The sequence below is a fragment of the Haliotis rubra genome, unplaced genomic scaffold (assembly GCF_003918875.1).
Source record: "Haliotis rubra isolate DU_JTF1 unplaced genomic scaffold, ASM391887v1 Scf128, whole genome shotgun sequence".
Taxonomy (NCBI): Eukaryota; Metazoa; Mollusca; class Gastropoda; order Lepetellida; family Haliotidae; genus Haliotis; species Haliotis rubra.
In genome coordinates, this window is record NW_025765203.1 from 260,271 (window position 1) to 273,178 (window position 12,908).

Sequence of the window (12,908 nt, forward strand, 5' to 3'; positions counted from 1 at the left end):
AACAGTGATACCATTCTAAGAGCCTCATGCGACTCTTGCAACGAAGTTGTTTGATAAACTTATATTGAACCTTGCAATATCAATACCCCTAACACACCCTAACGTCATGAACTTAATGTCATGATGCAAATTCGTCAGTGGGGATGGATAACACACTGGTTTTCATATTTTACACTATTTCCGAGTGAGTGAGATAAGTTTTACGCCGCTTTTAGCAATATTCCATCACTATCACGGCAAGGGACATCAGAAATGGGCTTCACACATATTATACCCATGTCTGAAATCGAACCCGGGTCTTCGGAGTGACCAACTCGGGTCGCCAGTAGGAGACATCTACACTACAGTATTAACTTCTCATACATGTCAAAGTGGCTTGTAAAAACAAAACCGGGTCTTCGGAGTGACCAACTCGGGTCGCCAGTAGGAGACATCTACACCACAGTATTAACTTCTCGTACATGTCAAAGTGGCTTGTAAAAACAAAACCTCCGAGTGTTTACGGTCCTCACACCCTGCTCAACCTTCAAAAGAGATTTCACATTGTTGATGTTTATTCTTGTTTAGTACATTTGTCAGCTTTCCATAAACAACTCAGCAATAATATAGACTCAAACGTGACGTGCGCGTGACTGACAGTAACATGATCACCCGGAAGTCAAACAGTCCTAAGAGTGTTTAACTCTACATGTGTATTTACAGGCGGAGGACAATGCTCTCACACTGTGTGGCGACATGTCCGCAGTCTCTGACTGTTATTCTGTGTGGATAAAGTTTCATCCTCAGCGAGTATGTGTTGTGTCTGTGTGTAGCGGCAGAACAGGGGGTCACAATGAGCCAATGAGCCATGTTAGAGCACATATCAGACATTATATGACACAGTCAAACAGTGCTGTGATATTGCTGGAATATTGCTAAAATCGGTGTAAAACTATACTCACTCACTCAATCTCTCTTAATGCAGTGAGTTTGAACATATTTGTAGTAAGTTTCATAACTCAGGATTATGGCACCTGTTACTCTGTGTGTGGGTGTGTGAGAGAGAGGGAGAGGGAGGGAGGAAGAGAGAGGGAGGGAGAATGTGTATGTGTGTTTACGCACCCATGCGTTTCTGCGCGTGTGCGCACGGGGTTTATTTTGGCTTTTTTGGGGGGCGGGCGGGGGTGTTGGGTTTGGGGGGAGGTGTGCGTGCGTGCGCGTGTGACTGGATGTAGCAGTACGGTCACCGTTACATTTGTACACCCAATAGAACGTGCCGTGCAGAGTAACAACATGTTTTCTCAGTCAGTGTAATCGATAAATTCTTTTAATGTAACTCACAGGCTCAAGTCCACCAGCAGTAACATCGACCCGTTTAACTGAAGGATAACGCTGTGGGTAATGTTTACTGCCATTTTCGATGAACCTTGTTACCGCTGTACTTGAGGAAACAGATTGTAAATACTATACAAGGTAAAAGTACAAGTACCTATTGGTGATTGTTATACCAATAGGAGTACCTATTGGTGATTGTTATACCAATAGGAAATGAAGAGTGCTACCTCTACATTCAATGTAGATGCTGACCACTTGGCTGAAGGAGTGTGTTACCACAATGCTCTGTGGAGATTGCCATCGCGAACCACTTTAGGGCTGTCACCACAATGATAAAGAAGAACAACTCCAATAGCTTTACCCATCCACTTGTTGCAATTACATGTTTATTTCAGATATCATATTGTTAGTGAACCGTATAACAGCACTGAAGCAAGATGATGTGGGGGAATATTTACTAAATATGAATTCAAAGTAAATGTAACGGGGTGCTTCTCCAGGTCGTTTCTCTGTATTGTTTCTCGGGTGGAATGATTCGTCTTTGTAGACTGTGCCCAGTTTCAGCCTGCAGTGAATGAAAGAGTACGCATTATACCTCGTTGTTGAATAATATTATATGACAAAGAAAGTTTCGTCTCTACTGTGGAAATTAGATTATTTGTAGGAGAAGTGAACAACTTCCAACAGAGCGAGAGTGTTACTGCGTTTGTTGCTGACAAGGCGTGTTTGTTAAATCAGAGATATAGAACTTGTCCTCGTTGGCAGGACCATCCGTTCTGATACATTTAGGAAATCAGAGAGAATATTTGTTTCCATGACAAAAAAGAAGCCACGAAAGTGGTTAGTTGTACCAACCTTGCATATGTACACATTACAATAATCTCCAGTTGTACCAACCTTGCACATGTACACATTACAGTAATCCCTAGTTGTACCAACCTTGCACATGTACATACTACAGTAATCTCTAGTTGTACCAACCTTGCACATGTACACATTACAGTAATCTCTAGTTGTACCAACCTTGCACATGTACACATTACAGTAATCTCTAGTTGTACCAACCTTGCACATGTACACATTACAGTAATCTCTAGTTATACCAACCTTGCACATGTACACATTACAGTAATCTCTAGTTGTACCAACCTTGCACATGTACACATTACAGTAATCTCTAGTTGTACCAACCTTGCACATGTACACATTACAGTAATCTCTAGTTATGCCAACCTTGCACATGTACACATTACAGTAATCTCTCGTTAGTTGTAACATTACACATTACAACCTTCCACATGTACACATTACAGTAATCTCTAGTTGTACCAACCTTGCACATGTACACATTACAGTAATCTCTAGTTATGCCAATGTTGCACATGTACACATTACAGTAATCTCTAGTTGTACCAACCTTGCACATGTACACATTACAGTAATCTCTGTTTTACCAACCTTGCACATGTACACATTACAGTAATCTCTAGTTGTACCAACCTTGCACATGTACACATTACAGTAATCTCTAGTTGTAAATTCAACCTTACACATTACAGTAATCTCTAGTTATGCTTGTAGTAACCTTCCACATGTACACACATTACAGTAATCTCTAGTTATGCCAATGTTGCACATGTACACATTACAGTAATCTCTAGTTGTACCAACCTTGCACATGTACACATTACAGTAATCTCTAGTTATGCCAATGTTGCACATGTACACATTACAGTAATCTCTAGTTATGCCAATGTTGCACATGTACACATTACAGTAATCTCTAGTTGTGCCAACCTTGCACATGTACACATTACAGTAATCTCACATGCCACAGTACATATTACAGTAATTCTAGTTATGCCAATGTTGCACATGTACACATTACAGTAATCTCTAGTTATTTTAACAATGTTGCACATGTACACATTACAGTAATCTCTAGTTATGCCAACCTTGCACATGTACACATTACAGTAATCTCTAGTTATACCTAACCCAATGCACATGTACACATTACAGTAATCACATGTACACATTACAGTAATCTCTAGTTATGCCAATGTTGCACATGTACACATTACAGTAATCTCTAGTTATGCCAACCTTGCACATGTACACATTACAGTAATCTCTAGTTGTACCAACCTTGCACATGTACACATTACAGTAATCTCTAGTTATGCCAACCTTGCACATGTACACATTACAGTAATCTCTAGTTATGCCAACCTTGCACATGTACACATTACAGTAATCTCTACAACCTTGCACATTACATTACAGTAATCTCTAGTTATGCCAATGTTGCACATGTACACATTACAGTAATCTCTAGTTATGCCAATGTTGCACATGTACACATTACAGTAATCTCTAGTTATGCCAACCTTGCACATGTACACATTACAGTAATCTCTAGTTGTACCAACCTTGCACATGTACACATTACAGTAGTATCTCTAGTTGTACCAACCTTGCACATGTACACATTACAGTAATCTCTAGTTATGCCAATGTTGCACATGTACACATTACAGTAATCTCTAGTTATGCCAATGCTGCACATGTACATTACAGTAATCTCTAGTTGTACCAACCTTGCACATGTACACATTACAGTAATCTCTAGTTGTGTACCAACCTTGCACATGTACACATTACAGTAATCTCTGGTTATACCAATGTTTTGCACATGTACACATTTACAGTAATCTCTAGGTTATGCCAAACCTTGCCATGTACATTACATGTCTCTAGTTAGTTAATGCCAACCTTGCACATGTACACATTACAGTAATCTCTAGTTGTACCAACCTTGCACATGTACACATTACAGTAATCTCTAGTTATGCCAATGTTGCACATGTACACATTACAGTAATCTCTGGTTATACCAACCTTGCACATACATGCATTACAGTAATCTCTAGTTATGCCAATGTTGCACATGTACACATTACAGTAATCTCTAGTTATACCAACCTTTGCACATGTACACATTACAGTAATCTCTAGTTGTACCAACCTTGCACATGTACACATTACAGTAATCTCTACCGTTAGTTGTATTACGCATTACCTCCTAGTTATACCACATGTACACATTACAGTAATCTCTAGTTATGCCAATGTTTTTGCTGTACAGCGCATTGCAGATAATCTCTGTTTATTGCCAACCTTGCACGTGTACACATTACGGTAATCTCTAGTTGCGTACCAACCTTGCACATGTACATTACAGTGATCTCTAGTTATGCCAATGTTGCACATGTACACATTACAGTAATCTCTAGTTATGCCAACCTTGCACATGTACACATTACAGTAATCTCTGCGTTACTTCCAACCTTGCACATTGTGCGACATTACAGTATTCTCTAGTTTTACCAACCTTGCACATGCACGTTACGGTAATCACATTACAGTAATCTCGCAGTTGTACCAACCTTGCACATGTACACATTACATGTACACATTACATAATCTCTGAGTTGTACCAACCTTGCACATGTACACATTACAGTAATCTCTAGTTATGCCAACCTTGCACATGTACACATTACAGTAATCTCTAGTTGTACCAACCTTGCACATGTACACATTACAGTAATCTCTAGTTGTACCAATGTTGCACATGTACACAACATTAGCAGTCTCTAGTTATGCCAACACATGTACACATTACAGTAATCTCTAGTTATGCCAACCTTGCACATGTACACATTACAGTAATCTCTAGTTATGCCAATGTTGCACATGTACACATTACAGTAATCTCTAGTTATGCCAATGTTGCACATGTACACATTACAGTAATCTCTAGTTATGCCAATGTTGCACATGTACACATTACAGTAATCTTAGTTGTACCAACCTTGCACATGTACACATTACAGTAATCTCTAGTTATACCAACCTTGCACATGTACACATTACAGTAATCTCTGGTTGTACCAACCTTGCACATGTACACATTACAGTAATCTCTAGTTATGCCAATGTTGCACATGTACACATTACAGTAATCTCTAGTTATGCCAACTAACCTTGCACATGTACACATTACAGTAATCTCTAGTTGTGCCAACCTTGCACATGTACACATTACAGTAATCTCTAGTTATGCCAACCTTGCACATGTACACATTACAGTAATCTCTAGTTATGCCAATGTTGCACATGTACACATTACAGTAATCTCTAGTTATGCCAATGTTGCACATGTACATTACAGTAATCTCTAGTTGTACCAACCTTGCACATGTACACATTACAGTAATCTCTAGTTATGCCAATGTTGCACATGTACACATTACAGTAATCTCTAGTTGTACCAACCTTGCACATGTACACATTACAGTAATCTCTAGTTGTACCAACCTTGCACATGTACATATTACAGTAATCTCGAGTTGTACCAACCTTGCACATGTACACATTACAGTAATCTCTGGTTGTATCCTTGCACATGTACATTACAGTAATCTCTAGATTATGCCAATGTTGCACATGTACACATTACAGTAATCTCTAGTTGTACCAACCTTGCACATGTACACATTACAGTAATCTCTAGTTTTACCAACCTTGCACATGTACACATTACAGTAATCTCTAGTTGTACCAACCTTGCACATGTACACATTACAGTAATCTCTAGTTGTACCAACCTTGCACATGTACACATTACAGTAATCTCTAGTTGTACCAACCTTGCACATGTACACATTACAGTAATCTCTAGTTATGCCAATGTTGCACATGTACACATTACAGTAATCTCTAGTTATACCAACCTTGCACATGTACACATTACAGTAATCTCTAGTTATGCCAATTTGCACATGTACACATTACAGTAATCTCTAGTTGTATGCCAATGTTGCACATGTACACATTACAGTAATCTCTAGTTATGCCAATGTTGCACATGTACACATTACAGTAATCTCTAGTTGTACCAACCTTGCACATGTACACATTACAGTAATCTCTAGTTATGCCAATGTTGCACATGTACACATTACAGTAATCTCTAGTTATGCCAATGTTGCACATGTACGCATTACAGTAATCTCTAGTTATGCCAATGTTGCACATGTACACATTACAGTAATCTCTAGTTATGCCAATGTTGCACATGTACACATTACAGTAATCTCTAGTTGTACCAACCTTGCACATGTACACATTACAGTAATCTCTAGTTATGCCAATGTTGCACATGTACACATTACAGTAATCCAACCTTGCACATGTACACATTACAGTAATCTCTAGTTATGCCAATGTTTGCACATGTACACATTACAGTAATCTCTAGTTATGCCAATGTTGCACATGTACACATTACAGTAATCTCTAGTTGTACCAACCTTGCACATGTACACATTACAGTAATCTCGAGTTGTACCAACCTTGCACATGTACGCACGCATTGCACACACATTACAGTAATCTCTAGTTGTGCCAATGTTGCACATGTACACATTACAGTAATCTCTAGTTATGCCAATGTTGCACATGTACACATTACAGTAATCTCTAGTTGTACCAACCTTGCACATGTACACATTACAGTAATCTCTAGTTATACCAATGTTGCACATGCACACATTACAGTAATCTCTAGTTGTACCAACCTTGCACATGTACACATTACGGTAATCTCTAGTTGTACCAACCTTGCACATGTACACATTACAGTTCTGCGAGTTGCACCAACCTTGCACGATGTACACTTGCACAGTTTTAGTAGTTATGCCAATGTTGCACATACGCATTACATTACACAGTTATACCTAATGTTGCACATGCACACATTACAGTAATCTCTAGTTGTACCAACCTTGCACATGTACACATTACAGTAATCTCTAGTTATGCCAATGCCACTTGTTGCTCTACATGCTTACACATGTACACATTACAGTAATCTCTAGTTATGCCAATAAATTGCACATGTACACATTACAGTAATCTCTAGTTGTACCAACCTTGCACATGCACACATTACAGTAATCTCTAGTTGTACCAACCTTGCACATGTACACATTACAGTAATCTCTAGTTGTACCAACCTTGCACATGTACACATTACAGTAATCTCTAGTTGTACCAATGTTGCACATGTACACATTACAGTAATCTCTAGTTTATGCCAACCTTGCACATGTACACATTACAGTAATCTCTAGTTATGCCAATGTTGCACATGTACACATTACAGTAATCTCTAGTTGTACCAACCTTGCACATGTACACATTACAGTAATCTCTAGTTGTACCAACCTTGCACATGTACACATTACAGTAATCTCTAGTTGTACCAACCTTGCACATGCACACATTACAGTAATCAGTTATGCCATTGCACAGTACACATTACAGTAATCTCTAGTTGTACCAACCTTGCACATGTACACATTACATGTACCAATGTTGCATGTACACATTACAGTAATCTCTAGTTATGCCAACCTTGCACATGTACACATTACAGTAATCTCTAGTTATGCCAATGTTGCACATGTACACATTACAGTAATCTCTAGTTTTACCAACCTTGCACATGTACACATTACAGTAATAATGTACACATAGTAATCTCTAGTTAATACCAATGTTGCACATGTACACATTACAGTAATCTCTAGATTATGCCAATGTTGCACATGTACACATTACAGTAATCTCTAGTTGTACCCAACCCTTGCACAACACACATTACAGTAATCTCTAGTTATACCAACCTTGCACATGTACACATTACAGTAATCTCTGGTTGTTTCAACCTTGCATGTACACATTACAGTAATCTCTGGTTACCTTGCACATGTAACACATTACAGTAATCTCTAGTTATGCCAATGTTGCACATGTACACATTACAGTAATCTCTAGTTGTACCAATGGCACATGTACACATTACAGTAATCTCTAGTTGTACCAACCTTGCACATGTACACATTACAGTAATCTCTAGTTGTACCAACCTTGCACATGTACACATTACAGTAATCTCTAGTTATGCCAACCTTGCACATGTACACATTACAGTAATCTCTAGTTGTACCAATGTTGCACATGCACACATTACAGTAATCTCTAGTTATACCAATGTTGCACCCTGCATGTACACATTACAGTAATCTCTAGTTGTGCCAACCTTGCACATGTACACATTACAGTAATCTCTAGTTATACCAATGTTGCACATGTACACATTACAGTAATCTCTAGTTGTACCAATGTTGCACATGTACACATTACAGTAATCTCTAGTTATGCCAATGTTGCACATGTACACATTACAGTAATCTCTAGTTATGCCAATGTTGCACATGTACACATTACAGTAATCTCTAGTTATGCCAATGTTGCACATGTACATATTACAGTAATCTCTAGTTATGCCAATGTTGCACATGTACACATTACAGTAATCTCTAGTTGTACCAACCTTGCACATGTACACATTACAGTAATCTCTAGTTATGCCAATGTTGCACATGTACACATTACAGTAATCTCTAGTTATGCCAATGTTGCACATGTACACATTACAGTAATCTCTAGTTATGCCAATGTTGCACATGTACACATTACAGTAATCTCTAGTTATGCCAATGTTGCACATGTACACATTACAGTAATCTCTAGTTGTACCAACCTTGCACATGTACACATTACAGTAATCTCTAGTTATGCCAATGTTGCACATGTACACATTACAGTAATCTCTAGTTATGCCAATGTTGCACATGTACACATTACAGTAATCTCTAGTTATGCCAATGTTGCACATGTACAAATGACAGTAATCTCTAGTTGTACCAACCTTGCACATGTACACACATGACAGTAATCTCTAGTTGTACCATCCTTGCACATGTACACATGACAGTAATCTCTAGTTGTACCAACCTTGCACATGTACACATTACAGTAATCCCTAGTTGTACCAACCTTGCACATGTACATATTACAGTAATCTCTAGTTGTACCAACCTTGCACATGTACACATTACAGTAACCTCTAGTTGTACCAACCTTGCACATGTACACATTACAGTAATCTCTAGTTATGCCAATGTTGCACATGTACACATTACAGTAATCTCTAGTTTTACCAACCTTGCACATGTACACATTACAGTAATCTCTAGTTTTACCAACCTTGCACATGTACACATTACAGTAATCTCTAGTTGTACCAACCTTGCACATGTACACATTACAGTAATCTCTAGTTGTACCAACCTTGCACATGTACACATGACAGTGATCTCTAGTTATGCCAATGTTGCACATGTACACATTACAGTAATCTCTAGTTATGCCAATGGTGCACATGTACACATTTACAGTAATCTCTAGTTGTACCAACCTTGCACATGTACACATTACAGTATTCTCTAGTTTTACCAACCTTGCACATGTACACATTACAGTAATCTCTAGTTATGCCAATGTTGCACATGTACATATTACAGTAATCTCTAGTTATGCCAATGTTGCACATGTACACATTACAGTATTCTCTAGTTGTACCAACCTTGCACATGTACATATTACAGTAATCTCTAGTTATGCCAATGTTGCACATGTACACACATTACATATAATCTCTAGTTATGCCAACCTTGCACATGTACACATTACAGTAATCTCTACTTATGCCAATGTTGCACATGTACACATTACAGTAATCTCTAGTTATGCCAATGTTGCACATGTACACATTACAGTAATCTCTAGTTATGCCAATGTTGCACATGTACACATTACAGTAATCTCTAGTTATGCCAATGTTGCACATGTACACATTACAGTAATCTCTAGTTATGCCAATGTTGCACATGTACATATTACAGTAATCTCTAGTTATGCCAATGTTGCACATGTACACATTACAGTAATCTCTAGTTGTACCAACCTTGCACATGTACACATTACAGTAATCTCTAGTTATGCCAATGTCGCACATGTACACATTACAGTAATCTCTAGTTATGCCAATGTTGCACATGTACACATTACAGTAATCTCTAGTTATGCCAATGTTGCACATGTACACATTACAGTAATCTCTAGTTATGCCAATGTTGCACATGTACACATTACAGTAATCTCTAGTTATGCCAACCTTGCACATGTACACATTACAGTAATCTCTAGTTATGCCAATGTTGCACATGTACATATTACAGTAATCTCTAGTTATGCCAATGTTGCACATGTACACATTACAGTAATCTCTAGTTATGCCAATGTTGCACATGTACAAATGACAGTAATCTCTAGTTGTACCAACCTTGCACATGTACACATTACAGTAATCTCTAGTTGTACCATCCTTGCACATGTACACATTACAGTAATCTCTAGTTGTACCAACCTTGCACATGTACACATTACAGTAATCTCTAGTTGTACCAACCTTGCACATGTACATATTACAGTAATCTCTAGTTGTACCAACCTTGCACATGTACACATTACAGTAACCTCTAGTTGTACCAACCTTGCACATGTACACATTACAGTAATCTCTAGTTATGCCAATGTTGCACATGTACACATTACAGTAATCTCTAGTTTTACCAACCTTGCACATGTACACATTACAGTAATCTCTAGTTTTACCAACCTTGCACATGTACATTACAGTAATCTCTAGTTGTACCAACCTTGCACATGTACACATTACAGTAATCTCTAGTTGTACCAACCTTGCACATGTACACATGACAGTAATCTCTAGTTATGCCAATGTTGCACATGTACACATTACAGTAATCTCTAGTTATGCCAATGGTGCACATGCACACATTACAGTAATCTCTAGTTGTACCAACCTTGCACATGTACACATTACAGTATTCTCTAGTTATGCTAACCAGGCCTTGCACATGTACACATGTACAGTAATCTCTAGTTATGCCAATGTTGCACATGTACATATTACAGTAATCTCTAGTTATGCCAATGTTGCACATGTACACATTACAGTAATCTCTAGTTGTACCAACCTTGCACATGTACACATTACAGTAATCTCTAGTTATACCAATGTTGCACATGTACACATTACAGTAATCTCTAGTTATACCAACCTTGCACATGTACACATTACAGTAATCTCTAGTTATGCCAATGTTGCACATGTACACATTACAGTAATCTCTAGTTATGCCAATGTTGCACATGTACACATTACAGTAATCTCTAGTTATGCCAATGTTGCACATGTACACATTACAGTAATCTCTAGTTATGCCAATGTTGCACATGTACACATTACAGTAATCTCTAGTTGTACCAACCTTGCGCATGTACACATTACAGTAATCTCTAGTTATGCCAATGTTGCACATGTACACATTACAGTAATCTCTAGTTATGCCAATGTTGCACATGTACACACAGTAATCTCTAGTTATGCCAATGTTGCACATGTACAGTAACTCTAGTTAGTTTGCACATGTACACATGACGAGTAATCTCTGGTTGCACCAATGTTGCACATGTACATGACAGTAATCTCTAGTTGTACCAACCTTGCACATGTACACATGACAGTAATCTCTAGTTGTACCAACCTTGCACATGTACACATTACAGTAATCTCTAGTTGTACCAACCTTGCACATGTACACATTACAGTAATCTCTAGTTATACCAACCTTGCACATGTACACATTACAGTAGTTATGCCAATGTTGCACATGTACATATTACAGTAATCTCTAGTTATGCCAATGTTGCACATGTACACATTACAGTAATCTCTAGTTATGCCAACCTTGCACATGTACACATTACAGTAATCTCTAGTTGTACCAACCTTGCACATGTACACATTACAGTAATCTCTAGTTGTACCAACCTTGCACATGTACACATTACAGTAATCTCTAGTTATGCCAATGTTGCACATGTACACATTACAGTAATCTCTAGTTATGCCAATGTTGCACATGTACACATTACAGTAATCTCTAGTTGTATGCCAACCTTGCACATGTACACATTACAGTATTCTCTAGTTTTTTACCAACCTTGCACATGTACACATTACAGTAATCTCTAGTTATGCCAATGTTGCACATGTACATATTACAGTAATCTCTAGTTATGCCAATGTTGCACATGTACACATTACAGTATTCTAGTTTTACCAACCCCTTGCATTATGTACATATTACAGTAATCTCTAGTTATGCCAATGTTGCACATGTACACATTACAGTAATCTCTAGTTATGCCAATGTTGCACATGTACACATTACAGTAATCTCTAGTTATGCCAATGTCGCACATGTACACATTCTAGTTAGTAATCTCTGGTACATTATGCCAATGTTGCACATGTACATTACAGTAATCTCTAGTTATGCCAATGTTGCACATGTACACATTACAGTAATCTCTAGTTATGCCAATGTTGCACATGTACACATTACAGTAATCTCTAGTTATCTCCAATGTTGTAAAATGTACACATTACAGTAACTTAGTTGTAACATGTACAGCATTACAGTAATCTCTAGTTATGCCAATGTTGCACATGTACACATTACAGTAAT

The 12,908-nt window shown here is 37.9% G+C and overlaps 1 long non-coding RNA gene across 1 annotated transcript in view; it reads right to left on the reverse strand.

Annotated features, from left to right (window-relative positions):
• Positions 1–1,689: 1,689 nt before the first annotated feature.
• The window catches only part of LOC124266814, a 28,985-nt gene continuing 17,766 nt past the window's right edge, over positions 1,690–12,908 (reverse strand). Inside the window, exon 3 of the long non-coding RNA XR_006895860.1 lies at positions 1,690–1,879. This is a non-coding gene — a long non-coding RNA (uncharacterized LOC124266814). The remainder of the gene's footprint in view (positions 1,880–12,908) is intronic.